This window comes from Eretmochelys imbricata, chromosome 1 (assembly GCF_965152235.1).
Source record: "Eretmochelys imbricata isolate rEreImb1 chromosome 1, rEreImb1.hap1, whole genome shotgun sequence".
In the NCBI taxonomy this organism is placed as follows: Eukaryota; Metazoa; Chordata; order Testudines; family Cheloniidae; genus Eretmochelys; species Eretmochelys imbricata.
In genome coordinates, this window is record NC_135572.1 from 120,152,271 (window position 1) to 120,171,142 (window position 18,872).

Sequence of the window (18,872 nt, forward strand, 5' to 3'; positions counted from 1 at the left end):
AAAACAGAATCTAATGCATATCTAACTAGATTGCTTATTAACTCTTTACAGGAGTTCTGACCTGCATTCCTGCTCTGGTCCTGGCAAAAGCATCACACAGACAGAGAGACCCTTTGTTCCAACGCCCCCACCCCCAGCTTTGAAAGTATCTTGTCTCCTCATTGGTCATTTTGGTCAGGTGCCAGCGAGGTTGTCTTAGCTTCTTAACCCTTTACAGGTGAAAGGGTTTTTCCTCTGGCCAGGAGGGATTTAAAGGTGTTTACCCTTCCTTTTATATTTATGACAGTGACAATGAAATGCTAAAGGAGATTAGAAAGGCTATCAAAATAAAAAACTCAGTAATAGTGGGGGATTTCAATTATCCCCATATTGACTGGGTACATGTCACCTCAGGACGAAATGCAGAGACAAAATTTCTCGATACTTTAAATGACTGCTTCTTGGAACAGCTGGTACAGGAACCCACAAGGGGAGAGGTAACTCTCAATCTAGTCCTGAGTGGAGCGCAGGATCTGATCCAAGAGGTAACTATAACAGGACCGCTTGGAAATAGTGACCATAATATAATAAGATTTAACATTCCTGTGGTGGGAAGAACCTCAACAGCCCAACACTGTGGCATTTAATTTCAGAAAGGGGAACTATGCAAAAATGAGGAGGTTAGTTAAACAGAAATTAAAAGGTACAATGACTAGAGTGAAATCCCTGCAAGCTGCATGGACACTTTTCAAAGACACCATAATAGAGGCTCAACTTAAATGTATACCTCAAATTAAAAAACACAGTAAAAGACCTAAAAAAGAGCCACTGTGGCTTAACTACCATGTAAAAGAAGCAGTTAAAGATAAAAAGGCATCCTTTAAAAAGTGGAAATCAAATCCTAGTGAGGTAAATAGAAAGGAGCATAAATACTGCCAAATTAAATGTAAAAATGGAATAAGAAAAGCCAAAAAGGAGTTTGAAGAACAGCTAGCCAAAAACGCAAAAGGTAATAACAAAATGTTTTTTAAGTACATCAGAAGCAGAAAGCGTGCTAAACAACCAGTGGGGCTCCTGGACGATCGAGATACAAAAGGAGGACTTAAAGACGATAAAGTCATCACAGAGAAACTATATGAATTCGTTGCTTCAGTCTTCACGGCTGAGGATGTTAGGGAGATTCCCAAACCTGAGCCGTCTTTTGTAGGTGACAAATCTGAGGAATTGTCACAGATTGAAGTGTCACTAGAGGAGGTTTTGGAATTAATTGATAAGCTTAACAGTAACAAGTCACCGGGACCAGATGGCATTCACCCAAGAGTTCTGAAAGAACTCAAATGTGAAATTGCGGAACTATTAACTATGGTTTGTAACCTGTCCCTTAAATCAACTACTGTACCCAATGACTGGAAAATAGCTAAGGTAACGCCAATATTTAAGAAGGGTTCTAGAGGTGATCCTGGCAATTACAGATCGGTAAGTCTAACATCAGTATTGGTCAAATTAGTTGAAACAATAGTAAAGAATGAAATTGTCAGACACATAGAAGAACATAAATTGTGCAAAAGTCAACATGGTTTCTGTAAAGGGAGATGATGTCTTACTAGTCTATTAGAGTTCCTTGAGGGGGTCAAACAAACGTGGACAAGGGGGATCCAGTGGACATAGTGTACTTAGATTTCCAGAAAGCCTTTGACAAAGTCCCTCACCAAAGGCTCTTATGTAAATTAAGTTGTCATGGGATAAGAGGGAAGATCCTTTCATGGACTGAGAACTGGTTAAAAGACAGGGAACAAAGGGTAGGAATAAATGGTAAATTTTCAGAATGGAGAGAGGGTAACTAGTGGTGTTCCCTAAGGGTCAGTCCTAGGACCAATCCTATTCAATTTATTCATAAATGATCTGGAGAAAGGGGTAAAAGGTGGCAAAGTTTGCAGATGATACTAAACTGCTCAAGATAGTTAAGACCAAAGCAGACTGTGAAGAACTTCAAAAAGATCTCACAAAACTAAGTGACTGGGCAACAAACTGGCAAATTAAATTTTATGTGGATAAATGTAAAGTAATGCACACTGGAAAAAATAACCCCAACTATCCATACAATATGATGGGGGCTACTTTAGCTACAACTAATCAGGAGACAGATCTTAGAGTCATTGTGGATAGTTCTCTGAAGACGTCCACACAGTGTGCAGCGGCAGTCAAAAAAGCAAATGGGATGTTAGGAATCATTAAAAAAGGGATAGAGAATAAGACAGAGAATATCTTATTGCCCCTATATAAATCCATGGTACTCCCGCATCTTGAATACTGCATACAGATGTGGTCCCCTCATCTCAAAAAAGATATACTGGCATTAGAAAAAAGAAAAGGAGTACTTGTGGCACCTTAGAGACTAACAAATTTATTTAAGCATACAGCTCACTTCATCGGATGAAAGCTTATGCTCAAATAAATTTGTTAGTCTCTAAGGTGCCACAAGTCCTCCTTTTCTTTTTACGAATACAGACTAACACGGCTGCTACTCTGAAACCTGGCATTAGAAAAGGTTCAGAAAAGGGCAACTAAAATGATAAGAGGTTTGGAATGGGTCCTATATGAGGAGAGATTAAAGAGGCTAGGACTTTTCAGCTTGGAAAAGAGGAGACTAAGGGGGGATATGATAGAGGTATATAAAATCATCAATGGTGTGGAGAAAATGAATAAGGAAACGTTATCTACTTGTTCCCATAATATAAGAACTAGGGGCCACCAAATGAAATTAATGGGCGGCAGGTTTAAAACAAATGAAAGGAAGTTCTTCTTCACTCAGTGCACAGTCAACCTGTGGAACTCCTTGCCTGAGGAGGTTGTGAAGGCTAGGACTATAACAGAGTTTAAAAGAGAACTGGATAAATTCATGGAGGTTAATGGCTATTAGCCAGGATGGCTAAGGAATGGTGTCCCTAGCCTCTGTTTGTCAGAGGGTGGAGATGGATGGCAGGAGAGAGATCACTTGAGCATTACATGTTAGGTTCACACCCTCTGGGGCACCCGGCATTGGTCACTGTCGGAAGACAGGATACTGGGCTGGGTGGACCTTTGGTCTGATCCATATGGCTGTTCTTATGTTCTTGCCATCTGCTCAAGTTTATCCTGGCTAAAATAGAGCTCTTAAGCTTCTCTCCAACCCAATACCACTTGGCTGCCTCTTTTCTCCATTCTGCTTGTCACTCAGACCCATACCCAGGGAATCTGCTTCAACTCAGACCTCTCACCTGTTTCCCTCTGTAGTTCCTCACACCCAGTCTATGTCTAAATGTAGTTTAAGATACAGCATCTCCTAACCTTCCACACAGACAAAACTCTCATCCAAGCTCTGACCAGCTTGCATCTCAATTACTGCAACATCCTTCTCTCTGGCCTTGATAAATGCAATCTTGCTTCACTCATGCCCATTCAGAATGCTGCTCCAAACATCATTCACCTAGCTTGTCACCTCTCTCTTTTAATCTGTCCATTGGCTCTCCCTTTTCTATTGCATCAAACATAAGCTACCTGTCTTCACTTTCAAGGCACTTCTTGACCAGTGTTCCCTTTCATTTTTCCCACCCATGTGCGTAATGAATTTTGTATCACACATCACCTCCATATTGCTGCACATAACAAAATTCATGTGTCAGGGTGGGGCCAAGCAGTTCGGAGTGTGGGAGGGGGCTCAGGGCTCTGGCTGAGGATGTGGGATCTGGGGTGGGGCCGGGAATGAGGGGTTTGGGGTGCAGTGGGGCTTCCCGGGGCTACTGTGGGGGAAAAAAAACCTCCTCCCGCCCATCTCTTTCTCCTCGAAGCAGCACCTGGGCTGGGTGGGAGAGACGCCTCTCCCCCAGCCACGGCAGGTCCAGGCTGGGCTGGGCCAGGGCCGGGGGGAGGGGGCTCCTGTCCCTTTTTGTTCAGTGCCTAGCATAATGGGATCTTGGTCTGTGACTATGGCTCCTAGGTGCTATGGTCATAAAAAATAAATAATAATATTGCATAATACTTTAAGAGGTGCACGAGTGAGCTGAGTGGGCGTAAGGTTTCCTGGGCCCACCTGGAGCAATAAGGTGGCTGCGGGCGCATAGGAGTACTAGGTAGAGAGAGTCATTAGGCAAAAGGTGTGTGTCTGGGCGGAGTACCGGCAGGGAAGGGGTGGCTACACCTTTGCAAAGAAGTTGTATGGGAACTCCTGACTCCTCAGACCCAATAATACGGCCATGCTTTTCAAAACTGGATGCTGAAAACAAGCCTCCTGCGTCCATATTTAAGCACTTTGAGGAGGTGTGCATACCCTGCACAGGGCCAGAAGGGGTTAACCCCACACTACGGGCGGAGGAAGTCCTGCCCCTCAGACAATACTGGGGATGCTCCAAGTGCTGTGCTGTATAATAGGGAGCAGCCCACCTCAGTTTGGAGGGACCACTGGAGAGGAAGGACCTTTGGTGGAGGCTCCAGCTGCGGAGCCCTCACAGCTCTTGCCTACGGGAGTCAGAGATCCTGAGATCTGGACTGAAGATCTGTGGCCAACTGAGCCTGAGGGAATTATCCACGCTGAGAAGCCTGGAGACCCCAATACCCATTGGACTGCAGCTTCAGGAAGCGTGGTAGGAAGTGACCCAGGGAGGGTGAGCATATGGTATCTCCCACCCGGGTGACGTCAGTGTGTACAATGGTAACTGGGACAAATTACAACATGGTTTTACAAAAGGTAGATCGTGCCAAATGAACTGGATCTCCTTCTTTGAGAAGGTAACAGATTTTTTTAGACAAAGGAAACACAGTGAATCTAATTTACCTTGATTTCAGTAAGGCATTTGATAGGGTTCCACATGGGGAATTATTAGCTAAATTGGAAAAGATGGGTATCAATATGAAAATTGAAAGGTGGATAAGGAACTGGTTAAAGGGGAGACTACAACAGGTCATACTGAAAGGTGTACTTCCGGCTGGAAGGAGGTTACGACTGGAGTTCCTCAGGGATCGATTTTGGGACCAATCTTACTTAATCTTTTTATTACTGACCTTGGCACAAAAAGTGGGAATGTGCTAATAAAGTTTGCGGATGACACAAAGCGGGGAGGTATTGCCAGTACAGAGAGGGACTGGGATATCCTACAGGAAGATCTGGATGACCTTGTAAACTGGAGTAATAGTAATAGGATGAAATTTAATAGTGAAAAGTGCAAGGTCATGCATTTACAGATTTTTAACAAGAATTTTTGTTATAAATTGGGGACGCATCACTTGGAAGTAACAGAGGAGGAGAAGACCTCGGAGTATTCGTTGATCATAGGATGACTATGAGCCGCCAATGTGATATGGCCATGAAAAAAGCTAATGCGGTCTTGGGATGCATCAGGCGAGGTATTTCCAGTAGAGATAAGGAGGTGTTAGAACCATAATAAAAGGTACTGGTGAGACCTCACCTGGAATACTGTGTGCAGTTCTGGTCTCCCATGTTTAAGAAGGATGAATTCAAATTGGAACAGGTACAGAGAAGGGCTACTAGGATGATCCGAGGAATGGAAAACCTGTCTTATGAAAGGAGACTCAAGGAGTTTGGCTTGTTTAGCCTAACCAAGAAGGCTGAAGGGAGATATGATTGCTCTCTATAAATATATCAGAGGGATAAATACCAGGGAGGGAGATCCAAAATCCAAAGGGAGGGTAGGAAGTGGCCCAGGGACAGCTGACTACGGTCTGGCTGGGGTATTGCCTGAGTCTGGTTCAACATGTTGTGGCTGGATCCCTGCTGAGCCAGTGGCAGAGCACTCTGCCAATGTTAGGGCCCGGAGCTGGGATGTGGTGGAGTCAGGTGGGCCTGCATCCCCTGGCCATCCCACCCTTGGACAGGAGGCCTGTGTGAGTCTACCATCTGCAGAGCTAGCCCCCTAGACTGTGCTGGGTGCTCTCCGCAGCCTAAGGGCTGGAGCCCTAGACTGCTTAAGGGCTGGGGTCCCTAGATTATTCACTGCTCTGCCCTGCTTGAGGGTTGGGGCCCTAGACTGTACATGGTACCTCCTGTCTGAGGGCCTGGGCCCCAGACTATACCTGGCTATACCCTGCCTGAGGGTTGGGCTTTAGACTGTTTGCTGCCCCCCTGGCCTGAGGGCTTGAGCCCTTGGGTGACTCACTGTTCTACCCCACAGGAGGGATCGAGCCATGAGACCACTAACTTCCCCCTTGTCTAGACTGTTTTCCAGGGGTGTGACAGCAAAGTAGTGTGGCCTTCCTCAGAGATTGACAGTGGGGGAGGGCCATACATGCCTACAAGCCTACATCCACTTTTACTTACAAAACATAAGACAACTCCAGCTTTGAGCAAACTGCTGAGCAAAAGCTCTATTTAAACAATATTAAGGGGATAAACTAAGATCACAAAAGCAAGAGTATTCTGGTTTCTAGGCAAACTTTTTTTAACCTACTCCATCATACTTACATAATGACACATGCTTGAAGAATGGGATGATTTTTAAATAGTTTAGGGCAGCGGTTCTCAAACTGTGGGTTGAGACCCCAAAGTGGGTTGTGACCCCATTTTAATGGGGTCACCAGGGCTGGTGTTATGCTTGCTGGGGCCAAAGCCTAGGCCTGAACCCCAGCGCCTGGCCGTGAGCAACAGGGCTCAGGTTATAGGCCCCCCGCTTGGGGCTGAATCCCTTGGGGTTTGGCTTTGGCCCCCCCTGACCAGGGCAGTGGGGCTTAGGCTTTGGCTTTAGGACCCCTACCTGTGGCATCGGGGCTCAGGCAAGCTCAGGCATCGGTCCCCCACTCCTGGGGTCGTGAAGTAATTTTTGTTGTCAGAAGAGGGTTGCAGCGCAGTGAAGTTTGAGAACCCCTGCTCTAGGGTAAAACTCTGCTGTGCACGACTGCCCACCTGAAAAACCACAGCCAATATCAGCAGCATGGATGGGGTAGACATCCTCATCCCACAAACCCCTGGAGAGACTGCCCTGCAATAATGATTCACAGGGAGCCACTGGGGAAAGATGACATGGATGTCAGAGCCCAGGAGCTATATTTATGTGTCCAAACCTCACCCCAGCCATGGAGCCCACCCTCAAGACCTCACACAGATTTATGCTCCTACCAGAAATAATCTGCATGGGGGCATAAGCAAAAGGCTTGGTAGCTCTACAAGGTGACACACATTATTACTTTTGCAGCATATATTTGCAGGCTGCTGGGCTTCTCCTTTAAGGGCCTCCTGCCTGCCTAGCACTCTCCTATCTAGGGAGATTCCCCTGCTCCCCTTTAAGCTGTATAGCGATGATGGGCTATATACCAAGCTCTTAAATTGGTGGCTCCATCACACCCCAGTAATACAAAAACTTAATGTCACAATGTAGATAGCTAGATAATCCCAAATTGCCCTGTAGCCCCCTTCAGAGTTACCTGTAGGTGTCAGGGTAGAAGTCGATCTTCAGGAGGGTTTCGAACGGTATTAAAAAAAAAGCAGATGAATAGTGAGGGGTAGAGTTATGTAGGGGCTTGAGAGCAAAGATATAAAGTTTGCACTTGATGCAGTGGAGCAAAGAGCCAGTAGCAGTATTCAAAGAGGGGAGAATATGGTCAGACTGATGGGTAATAAAGACTTCTTTGGTAGCAGAATTTGTACAGAACAAAATAAGGCAATGTGTGCGTCCAGGATGCCAGAGAGGAGGAGGTTGCAATAATTAAGACATGAGATGGCAAACTAAGTATTGACTGCTTGAACTTCACTGTAGCCAGCTCAATGAAGACATCTGCTCAATGTGCAGCTGCAGTCAAAAAAGCTAACTAGATGGCAGATTGTGTAAGGAATGAGATGATGAATAATACAGAGCCTGTTATAACACCTTTATATGAATCGATGGTGCAGTCTCATCTACAATATTGTATGCGGAACTGGTCACCATATCTCAAAAAGGGTATTGCAGAACTAGGTAGGGTTCAGACAAAGACAACAAGAATGATCAAGGGCATGGAAAGCCAGGGGCAATGAATTTTGCCGCCCCAAGCAGTCGCCGCTGAGGAGCTGCCGCGGGACACAGACTGCTGCCCCATTCTGAATGCCGCCCCAAGCACCTGCTTGGAAAGCTGGTGCCTGGAGCTGGCCCTGTGGAAAGCATATCCTATGAAGAGAGATTGAAAAGATGGGGATTGTTTACCTTAGAAAGAAGTCTGAGAGGAGACATCATAACGTACATACAATAATGAATGATCTAGACAATAGATCAGGAACTTCTATTCTACCTGCCCCAGATCACAAGAACAAGGGAACATTCAATTCAATTAAAAGGTGGGGAATTCAAAGCCAATAAAAGGAAATACTTCTGTACCAGTGCAGCTCCGTTGGAGGTGGCCATGGCAGAAACTGTAGTGTAGCAGCACAAGGCATTTTTACGTAAGTCATCTAACTCTGAGCTGCTGCCATGCAGGGAGCTACACGCCTGGTGAATTGTAGCAATGATGTTTGCTAGTGTAGCACAGCATCAGTTTGCACTTGATTCAGGTTTGATATGTAGAGGCTAGAAACTTTTTTTTTAATTAAAAGATTCTGAAGATGCTGATCAGCTCCTTTACTTACCTCGCATGGTCCACCACGGACTCCTCTGGTAACCCTGCAGCTTGCTCTAAGCACTCCTCGTGCCTCTACTCTTTCTTGCAGCCTGCAGGCAACTGATTGGCATGGGCTGCTTTCCTCAGTCCTTCCTACTGTCAGTCAGCCTTTCTGTCACCATGTCTGTTCACAATACCCTGCCTCCAGGTGGCCAAGTGCTCCCAGCCTTGCTCATCTTTCCCCACCAGCTTTGGCCACCCCACCAATCCCCCATTGCTCATTTGTTTTTTCATTAGCAGCAGCTAGATTGCAGCAGAGGAGAAGCAGGCTCACTGTGGGAGCACTAAGAAGAAAGCATAGTAGCAGGTTTCCCATCTGCTCTAAATGGCCTGCTGCAAGAGAAGGTACAACCCACCCTGGGGCCAACTTCTTTAAGTCCCAGGGTGTCCATCCACTTTCTTCCTGTCCTTTTCCCCCCTCTGACTAACCTATGCCCTTCATGTCTCATGTTGAGGAGGGATCTCTGTAATGAACTTGTACAACTAAGACCCTGCACAAACAAAAAAACTACTGAAGCTGAAATGTTAGGGTTCCCCTCCCGTAAACCACTTTACCATTTATCTGTAGGTCCTGCATTGGCCTGCTTCTTCTGAAATGAATCCATGTACCTCCAGCTCATATATAATTTTGCTTCATAGACTCTCTAGTAACATGTTCCCTGGGCTATATTCATCCCTGATATAATTCAATAAAGACATATGTTAAGTGCCTTTTTTGTGAAGTAGCTCCATTTGTGTTCTCTACTCAGTACTACTTTCCTAATTTTTAACCCCTTAGCAATATAAACATAGTCTATGGATAGTAATCACTCTCCATTTGAAAACTTCTATTGTCTCTTTTCAACCTGTGCGAGTAATCTCTCTAACATTAACCTTAAAACTGAGATCATTCAAACCATTCGATTTTAGCTGCCTTATGCTGCACCTTCTCCAAATACAACCTTCCTGAGACAGTGACCAAACTGCATACCCCATTCTAGGGAAGTCTAATAATTGTCTTCCAAAGTGCTGGTATTGCCTATTTTGTGTTGTATTATAGCTCACTGCTCCATCAGTCTAGTATCTTGTTTGCCTTTTTTATTGCAGCTGTGCACAGAAGTGACCGTTTCTACAATTTTTTCCCACAATAATTCCCCAATTCTTTCTCTGATCAGTGTGCTGTATTTAGCGCACACTCCCTGCTTTTGCTCTTTGTTCTCAGACTAATTACTTTTCATTTTCTACACTGAGCAGCATTTGCCATCTGCTGGCTCATCAACTAAATGATCCAAATCCCTTTTGAATATGCTTCCATTGTTCCTTATTTTCTCTGTCTTCTGTTTTACCATCAGAACAGTACAGATTTCATACAAGCAGCTCAGCTGATGTACTTTTGTCGCAGGAGCCTGGGAATCCATAGAATTTTCTTGCACACTATATCATCTCTCACTGGATCTATACCTTCCGCCATTCATAAAGAAGACTGTCAGTTTTGGCATATATTATTAAATTCACATACGCTTTATGTTGTTTTGAGATAAACTGTGGCTTGAAGCCCCAGCCTTGCATTGGGGATGGTGCAGAGCAGCGGATTGTGAAAATAGTGGATAGGCTGGATAGCCTGCTAGCGCTTCCAGGGTGTACAGCTGCTGTGTGCCAACCTCTGGTGCAGCATGCTCTTCCCTGACTGGCTGGGCAGCTCTGCTAGCTGGCGCTGAAGGGACAGGGTGTCATGGGGGACCGTACAAGTCAAGCAGGGCTGCCTCCAATCGCCCAGTGCAGGGTCCGTACTCCCCATCACACAAGCATAGGGTCTCCCTGTGGGATCAGGCAATTGCAATAAGAAGGGCACGGGACCCCTGGCAGGGCTGAGCAAACAGTCTGCAGCCCCTGGGCGGGCAGAGCAAAGCAAACTGTCTATGGCCCCTGAGCCTCCTGGCTGGGGCAGACAATAGCAGTTGGGGGTTCTGACCCCCGGGGCAGAGCAAACAAACAGTAGCCACTTCTAGTGGCAAGTGTGTTGGGGGTAGGGAACCCAAGCCCATCCTACTTTACCAGGTTATGACCCAGGGCCCTATGAAGAAAGGAAATTCCCTGTTAAGGGTTTAAACATGGGCTTCTAATATATTCCCTGGGTCACTTTCTACTGCAAGGGGGCATCTCCTCAGCTGGCATGGGCTTGATGTCCCAGTCAGTCTCCACGGTCAGCTGCTCATCCACCATCTTGTTCAGGTCCACGATTCCTACCACTTGGAGAGTCACAGGCACCTGCAGCACACATCCTACATCCTTCCTCCTCCTCAGCCAGCCCAGACTGAACAGGGCTGCCTCCTTTTATCTGTCCCTTCCACCTGGAGCGTGTGCAGAAGGGGTAAGGAGGTATGGTCTCCTGGGCCCACAGTGATTGGTCAGGCCCAGCTGGCCCGGTACACGGTTGATGCACCCCATCACACAGGGCCACAACCCTGCCTCTTCCCTGCCCCTTTTGGGATAGTTATTGGACCTAACTAGGGGAGTACGAGGATTGCAGTTGTGTCTTGCTTTCTACCAGGACATAAAAGAACCTTGTGCCTCACTCCTCTTGAGCCACCCATGCAGGGGATGGCAACAGTTTGGCCCATAGGTAAACATATCCATTTTCCTCAGACCCCAGAATGCAATTTCAAGATCTAAAAAACTCATCTTCATGGCTAAACTCATACAATGAATGCAGTATCCCCTTCAGATGTGTGGGATGAACAGCATGGGGTATAGCTTTTGTTCGACACTGTCTTTGTGTGCAAGTTGTGGAAGAATGGTACACGGTGGGTACTGGTGCTACTAAAGCTGAAAAGAGGCACATGCTTCATTTAGCTGATATGTATTCCACACTGTTTTCTTTGGGAAACTATCCGCTTTGCAACAGCAAATCTGACCAGAGGATTCCTCAGAGGAATTATATAATTTGGGGCTTTTCTTTTGTGGTATCATTTTGTAATGATATTGGAATGCATTGTCTGGGATAATGTAAAGGTAAACAATCTTTTAGTTTATCTTTGAGACAATATCTACTGCTGTTAGAATCATATCTGTGGTACATGCAGGTAAGAGAAGAATTAAAAAACTGTTAATCAGAAGACTATAGGCCTCAATCTCCACTGCCTTGCACACTGTATGTTCATTTATTTATGTGCAAAGCAAGCACAAAGGGGGTGCAAAACTCCACTGAATCAAAATGATAACATTTTACATAGCTTTATGCTCACTAGAAACATGGCTATGCAAGGAGCAAGACAATGGAGAATCAGGCCCTGTGGTTTGCAACTGGAAGAAGCCACTTTGTATGGGGACCACTCATTTAAATATGGTCCCCGATCACAGGCTACTTTCTGGTATGGCTCAAAACCTTTGTTAGGATTATATCTAATTTATTTCTTCAAGCTGTGTTTCCATTTCCTCAAATTCCACATAAATGGGGAAAAGCAATGTATTGTATTTCATAGCCGAGTCTTAATAGGATTCTATAGTTAACAGAAGACAATGTTTGAATCATTCTCTGTCCCCTTAGACCAAATAGCAAGGCCAATGTCTTGAAAAAAATTTGACTGTAGGTGCTTCCATTTTGAGTGCCCAAATTAAGAGACTTTGGGCTTGATTTTCAGAGATGTTGCATATTCACTGTTCCTATTAACATCAACTCCCTTGTAGGATAGAGTGGCATATACAGAAGATCATTGCTCATCCTTAGAGATACTATTCTGTTAATGACTACACTTAAGCTGGAGAAGTTCATTTCAGGTATAGATGGAAATCCTTCCCACAGTTCTCCTCCTGGGCTCAGATTTTCACAGTTTCAAGTTACAGACATGACATTATTCAGTTTCATTTCCCCTGAGTAGAGAGTACAAAATGAAGAGACATGCCAGGGCTTTCATTTAAAAATAAAACTGGACAATCCTGTTTTGAATGCCCTTGTCCAAACCACTGGCCAAGATTGTCAGGCCTTACACTCCACTGCCAGCATCCGTCTGTCTGTTTGAAATGCAATAACTTTTGAACACTGCATCCAACCAATTCCAAAATTTCAGGGAACATCTTAGGCATCAATTGTCTGAACCTTACTGAATTTGGGGACAACTGGAACACCAAAGATAGAAACTGTGGGACCCATGGAGCCACTATTATCTGTCGATGGACCCCATCAACACCTTGCAGCATAACAATACCCCTGGTCATCCTCCTAATATAGATTTACTATGTTGAAACCCTGAATGAGAGAAGAGAAAAAAATTGTTCTCCTTGCTGGGAACCGTGGGGTGGATACTCAGCCAGCAGCAGTAGCCAGAGGCAGAGGAGAGAAAAAGCTTCATTAATTCCTTCCTCCTTTCTAACTTCCAGCCTCCTCAAATTCTGCTCCTGGCTGGGGAGAGGGCACCAGCCATCCCCCCTTACCTTGCAATCTGAAGGAAGGAAGGAAGGCACTATGTGGGGAGATGGAGAGATACTCAGCGCTCCTGGCATGGTGTGGAGAATGGGATAGAGAGGGGCAAACAGAACCCCTGCAAGGGGGTAGGGGGACTCTGGTATAGGGAGAAGAGGTGTGGGGTTATAGAAAGGCCTGGTGGGGACACTGGTATGGCGGGGAATGGGAGCACGCAGAAACCCTAGTGGATGGGGGGCTACTGGAGAACACTGGTATAGGGGAAAGGTGAAACAGAGAGCCTCTAGCAGGAGGAGGAAGGTTGGAATGGGGGGAAGAGGAGTCCCTGCCTTGCAGGGGTAAGGAGGGAATGGAGGGCATGGGGGAAGTGGGAATAGGGGTACACACAGAGCCACTGGCTTGGGGGAACCTGGTATGGGAAGCAGAGGGAGTAGGGGGCACCCAGAATCTCTGCCAGAGGGAGATTGGGTGAGGGTTGCAGGCAGTCCCTGAAACAGAGGGGGAAGGGTGGCACACATGGAGCTTGTGCGGGCAATGGGGACAAGCAGCCCCTGGTGTCTGCAATAAGCTCGGCCCACAGAAGCTATGCAGTGCACAATCCCCTACTATACGTATGATGAACAATACACATCCTACACTGTTCTTGTAGAAGGTGTAGCTTGAATAAGCATGTAAAACATTATCTGAAATTCTGAAACTCTTGAAAGCCTCCTTTGCACAACATTCAGGCATAGCCTGACATGCCCACCTTGCCTCTCCCTCTGCTGGCAAAAGAGCCTCCAATGTCATTGTACCGGATAACGAAACAATCCCACATTCCCTCTGTGAGCATGCAGCCTTCTCAGTTATCCCACTACTGTGTCTTCAGGTAGTACTGAGGCAGCTGAAATCCCACCCCCCTGACTGCTGCACAAAGCTTTTTGCCTACACATGCAAAAAATGTTTCTTGATCTAGCATCTCCTCTAGTCCCACAACACCCAGGAGCGTGTCCCACCTCCCAAGCCCCCAACGCCATCTTTCTTTATTGTTTTCAACTAGTAGCTGCTGTCAGCTCTAACATTCAGGCCACTTCTTCCTGCTGACACACTGCTCAGTCTGTCCCATATTCTCATCCACTTTCCTACTTTTGCTTATTTGTTCTGTAAACATTATACTCTTAGAGTTCCATTCCGCCAGGCCAGATTGTGTGCTGCGTCTTTGCGCCCCTGGGACTCTGAGATAGTCTGCGGGCCAACCAAGCCCAAAGTGTGATTTTGGGCAGTTCCAGAAGCTGCTCTCACTTAGCAGCTACCAACAGGCTGCTCTGCTACCCAGAGTAGCCAGAGCATAGAGTAGCCCCTACTGCTCCTCGCATGCCTCTGAGCCAGGGGCTGCAAAGTGGGAAGGGAGGAAGCCATCAACTCCGCCCCTTCCCTAGCCTAGTCCATTGGACTGTTTGAATTTTGCAGGCTTTTTACAATGGCTGAGCCAGTGTAAAGGGGCCACAGCAGTGTCCAGAATTGGTCCTTAAGTGAATGTCTTGATTAAACTACTGGCTTCTCACTTCAGCTACATCACAAGTATCTCCCTTAGTACGTTTATAAATCAGCCATTCTATGATATGTGCTTCTAGCATTTGTAGAAAGCACAATCGCTTTTCCTTCTCCAGCGCCCAACTCCCTTGCCCCTTCTCCCTACTTTTCTTGCCTCATTTGCTGGTAAGATAGAACCAGATTCTGATTTCATATACCAAGGTCTAACTCCATGTAATAAGAGTATAATCATAGAATATCAGGGTTGGAAGGGACCTCAGGAGGTCATCTAGTCCAATCCCCTGCTCAAAGCAGGACCAATCCCCAACTAAATCATCCCAGCCAGGGCTTTGTCAAGCCTGACCTTGAAAACCTCTAAGGAAGGAGATTCCAACACCTCCCCAGGTAACCCATTCCATTGCTTCACCACCCTCCTAGTGAAAAAGTTTTTCCTAACATCCAACCTAAACCTCCCCAACTGCAACTTGAGACCATTACTCCTTGTTCTGTCGCCTGGTACCACTGAGAACAGTCTAGATCCATCCTCTTTGGAACCTCCCTTCAGGTAGTTGAAAGCAGCTATCAAATCCCCCCTCATTCTTCTCTTCTGCAGACTAAACAATCCCAGTTCCCTCAGCCTCTCTTCATAAGTCGTGCTCCAGTCCCCTAATCATTTTTGTTGCCCTCCACTGGACTCCTTCCAATTTTTCCACATCCTTCTTGTAGTGTGGGGCACAAAACTGGACCCAGTACTCCAGATGAGGCCTCACCAGTGCCGAATAGTGGGGAACGATCACGTCCCTCAATCTGCTGGCAATGCCCCTACTTACACACCCCAAAATGCCATTAGCCTTCTTGGCAACAAGGGCACACTGTTGACTCATGTCCAGCTTCTTGTCCACTGTAACCCCTTGGTCCTTTTCTGCAGAACTGCTGCCGAGCCATTCAGTCCCCAGTCTGTAGTGGTGTATGGGATTCTTCCGTCCTAAGTGCAGGACTCTGCACTTGTCCTTGTTGAACCTCATCAGATTTCTTTTGGCCCAATCATCTAATTTGTCTAGGTCCCTCTATATCCTATCCCTACCCTCCAGCATATCTACCACTCCTCCCAGTTTATTGTCATCTGCAAACTCGCTGAGGGTGCAATCCACACCATCCTCCAGATCATTAATGAAGATATTGAACAAAACTGACCCCAGGACTGACCCTTGGGGCACTCTGCTTGATACCGGCTTCCAACTAGACATAATGCATAGGAGAGACTGACTTTTCAGATCTGGACCCACTCACACGGATCAGTATCTACTAATTTCACTGGTTACTGTTACACTATGAAATAACTTAATTGACTTCAGTGGCAGTTCTCCGCATGTTCCTCCAGCCTCCCTTACCTCCTTGCAGTTACAGATCCCATGATGCACTTGCCCATGTGAAAATGTGCCAGAGCAAATGACAGGACTCTGTTCTCCAGGCATAAGTTATCCTAGAGATTCTTCCTAGCTCTGACACCCAGAAATTGCAGGTTGATCTAAAATTCTCGAACTATTGTTGTTGGATGTGGTGCTCATACCACTGTTCAATTTACTGAACACGGAGAACTGCAGAGCAACCATATGCACTACTTCTTTAGTATGGAAAAGCTAAGACAGTAGATTGGTGCAAAAGGGCAACTGAGACTTTAATTGCCACGTGAACAGAAAAGAATATTCAGGCCAGTTGAGTTCTGCCAAATGCAATCACCAGATCTCTGATCACCTTGTGGAAAGTGGAATCCAAGCAACTGCTGGGCAGTGACAGGAGAAAATAAAGTCTATGGAGGTTAGATACAATTGAGTGAAGAACTCAAATAAGGTCTCTGTCAATAGTTGGACCACTTGTCCCTATTTCAAGGAGCTGCAGCAGGTGCTAACATCCACACTGACCACTGAACCCATTAATCTTGTGGGCAGCGAGGACGTTGCATTTGAGGAGCCAGTGGAGGAGGAGAGGGAAGATGAAACTGAGGAAGTGATCTGAACAAGGAGCTGCCTCATTCAGGTATTGTGCAAGCTCTTTATTACTCTGCAGTGTGAATGCGATTTGTGGAATTGTCAGTGCCAGAGTAAGGCTGAGAATGGAGCCAGGGCTCCTGGTGCAAGCACACGGGTTTGTTATGGTGCTGGCATGTGCCATCGTTCAGTGAGATCAAAAACGCTCGTGCTGCTATTTCCACCTTGCCCTGCTGAGAAAATTATTTCTTCTAGCTCTGAATGTCTGATCAATTAGTAATGTTAGTCACACACACACACACACACATACATACACATATCCAGACCCTTCCTCCAAGGCTTAATGAATTACAGAGCTGATTATTGCATGGCTGCACTTCTTCATGCTTGTGATGGTCAAAGAGGCATTTGGTAAGTTCAGTGATATGATCTCTGCTGCTGCTAGCTCATTGGTCTCATTTTCCCATAATGGCTAACACAAGCAAAACATTCCAAACGTATGGGGGGGGAAGGAAATTATTTTATATAGTCCAGTTAATAAATTTGTGTAATTTGGTCTGGATGCCAACTAAGTTGACTAGTTCTATTCTAACTAGTGGAGTATGGAGCACTCCACTTTGTATATTTTTTGGTAATACAACAAGAGCTTCCCTTTAATTATATTCACCTTACACAATCTTAACTGTCTTTGGGCTGGATTCCCTAGTCCACACTGGCCACTTTGAACCACGTACAAATGCTGAGAAACTCCCCATTGGTGCAAAGCCACCAGCTGCAAAGCCACCAGCTGCCTCGCCCCTACCCTACCCTACCATAGAGGGTAAGGCAGGAGAGGAAGGGGAGGGGCAAATTGAGGCTGAATGGATCTTCATTATGCCAGTTCTTCACTGAGGTAAAGCCCCTTACATCACTGGTGTAAATCACAGTACCTCCTTGGCTATTCTACTTATGCCAAGACCAGGTTAATGCTGCATTAGAGAGCCGCAACCAGCTCCTTCATGTCTTCCCAATTCACCAAGCAGGGCTTTCTGTGTTCTGAACAGATCCTTTCCCTTTCTTATATAAGACCCTCTCTTCACCCAAGCCCCAAGTGCTGACTCCCATTCTCTCTCATAATGCTGACCTCTTCTCCTCCCTTCCTTCAGTCACCTTTCCATATTAGAGTTACCACCATCAGAATGCCTACATTGCTTTAGTGTATATTATGTTGTACGTATTTCTATTTTCATGATTTTTTTAAAAAAAATTATGAAAACTGAATGCAAAAATGAATGTTGACTATCTTACGAGAGCAGCTACTTGTGAGTTAATAAAGCCAGGGATGGGAATCCCTGTTAGCTTCTCTGGCTCTTAAAAGACCAATAAGTAGCATTTCCCAGCAGGGCTGCTAAAATCATAAAACCTGCATTACTTCTAAGAACCTGACACTATGGTGTTTTAGAAAATAACTACCAAACTAACCAAGATGATGGATATGTGCAAGTGGTGATATGCACATATATAGTTATGTTGTAGATTATGAGATCAGACTATGCAATAACACTTTCGTTGTTTGTCTCTAAACAACAGTTAGATCAAGGAAACCACTGAAATAATCCTATGACTATCATGTGTCTAATGAGGGCATCACTATAGTAGGCTGTACTAATATGGCAATGCATGGGTTCTGAAATGTCTGTGTAATTACTGTCATTGTAATGTGACAGATCTGTACTGTAGATCAGTGCTTCTCAAGCTATCTGATGTGGGGGACCGGCAATTTTTTTCCCCAATGTGCATGCAGACCAGCAGCTGATGGCTCGCAGACCGGCACCGGTCTGCGGACCACCACTTTGAGTAGCACTGCTGTAGATCTCACTGTTATAGATGAGCATATATGCTTCTGTTCCTTTAGTGCATCCATGGCTATTTTTTTTTACTATCTCTGGTGCTGTTTAAAATAGCCCTGCAATGTTTCCAAGGAATATAATAAAATACTGTGCATCAGTTTTGGTGAGAGCTAATCTACAGGTGATTTGATCCAGGAAAGTGAGACCGTTTTCAGACACTAGTTTGGGGAAAAAGAAAAGGAGCACTTGTGGCACCTTAGAGACTAACCAATTTATTTGAGCATAAGCTTTCGTGAGCTACATACAGCTCACTAAACCATTCATAATATGGGTTATCCCTGCAGCATCTCCCCTCTCCACTAGATGTCAGTACAAGCCACTTCCTTTCAGCAGGGGAATCTCTCAATCCTTTATTTCACTTAGTTACATCTTGTTAAACATAATTATCCTTGGACTTTAATCCCAGAGTGCAACCATTTCTAACCAGAGCCATCATGGTAAATAGCTGAGACCGTTCTGCAATGCATGGTACTGAGGAAGCAGAGTAGA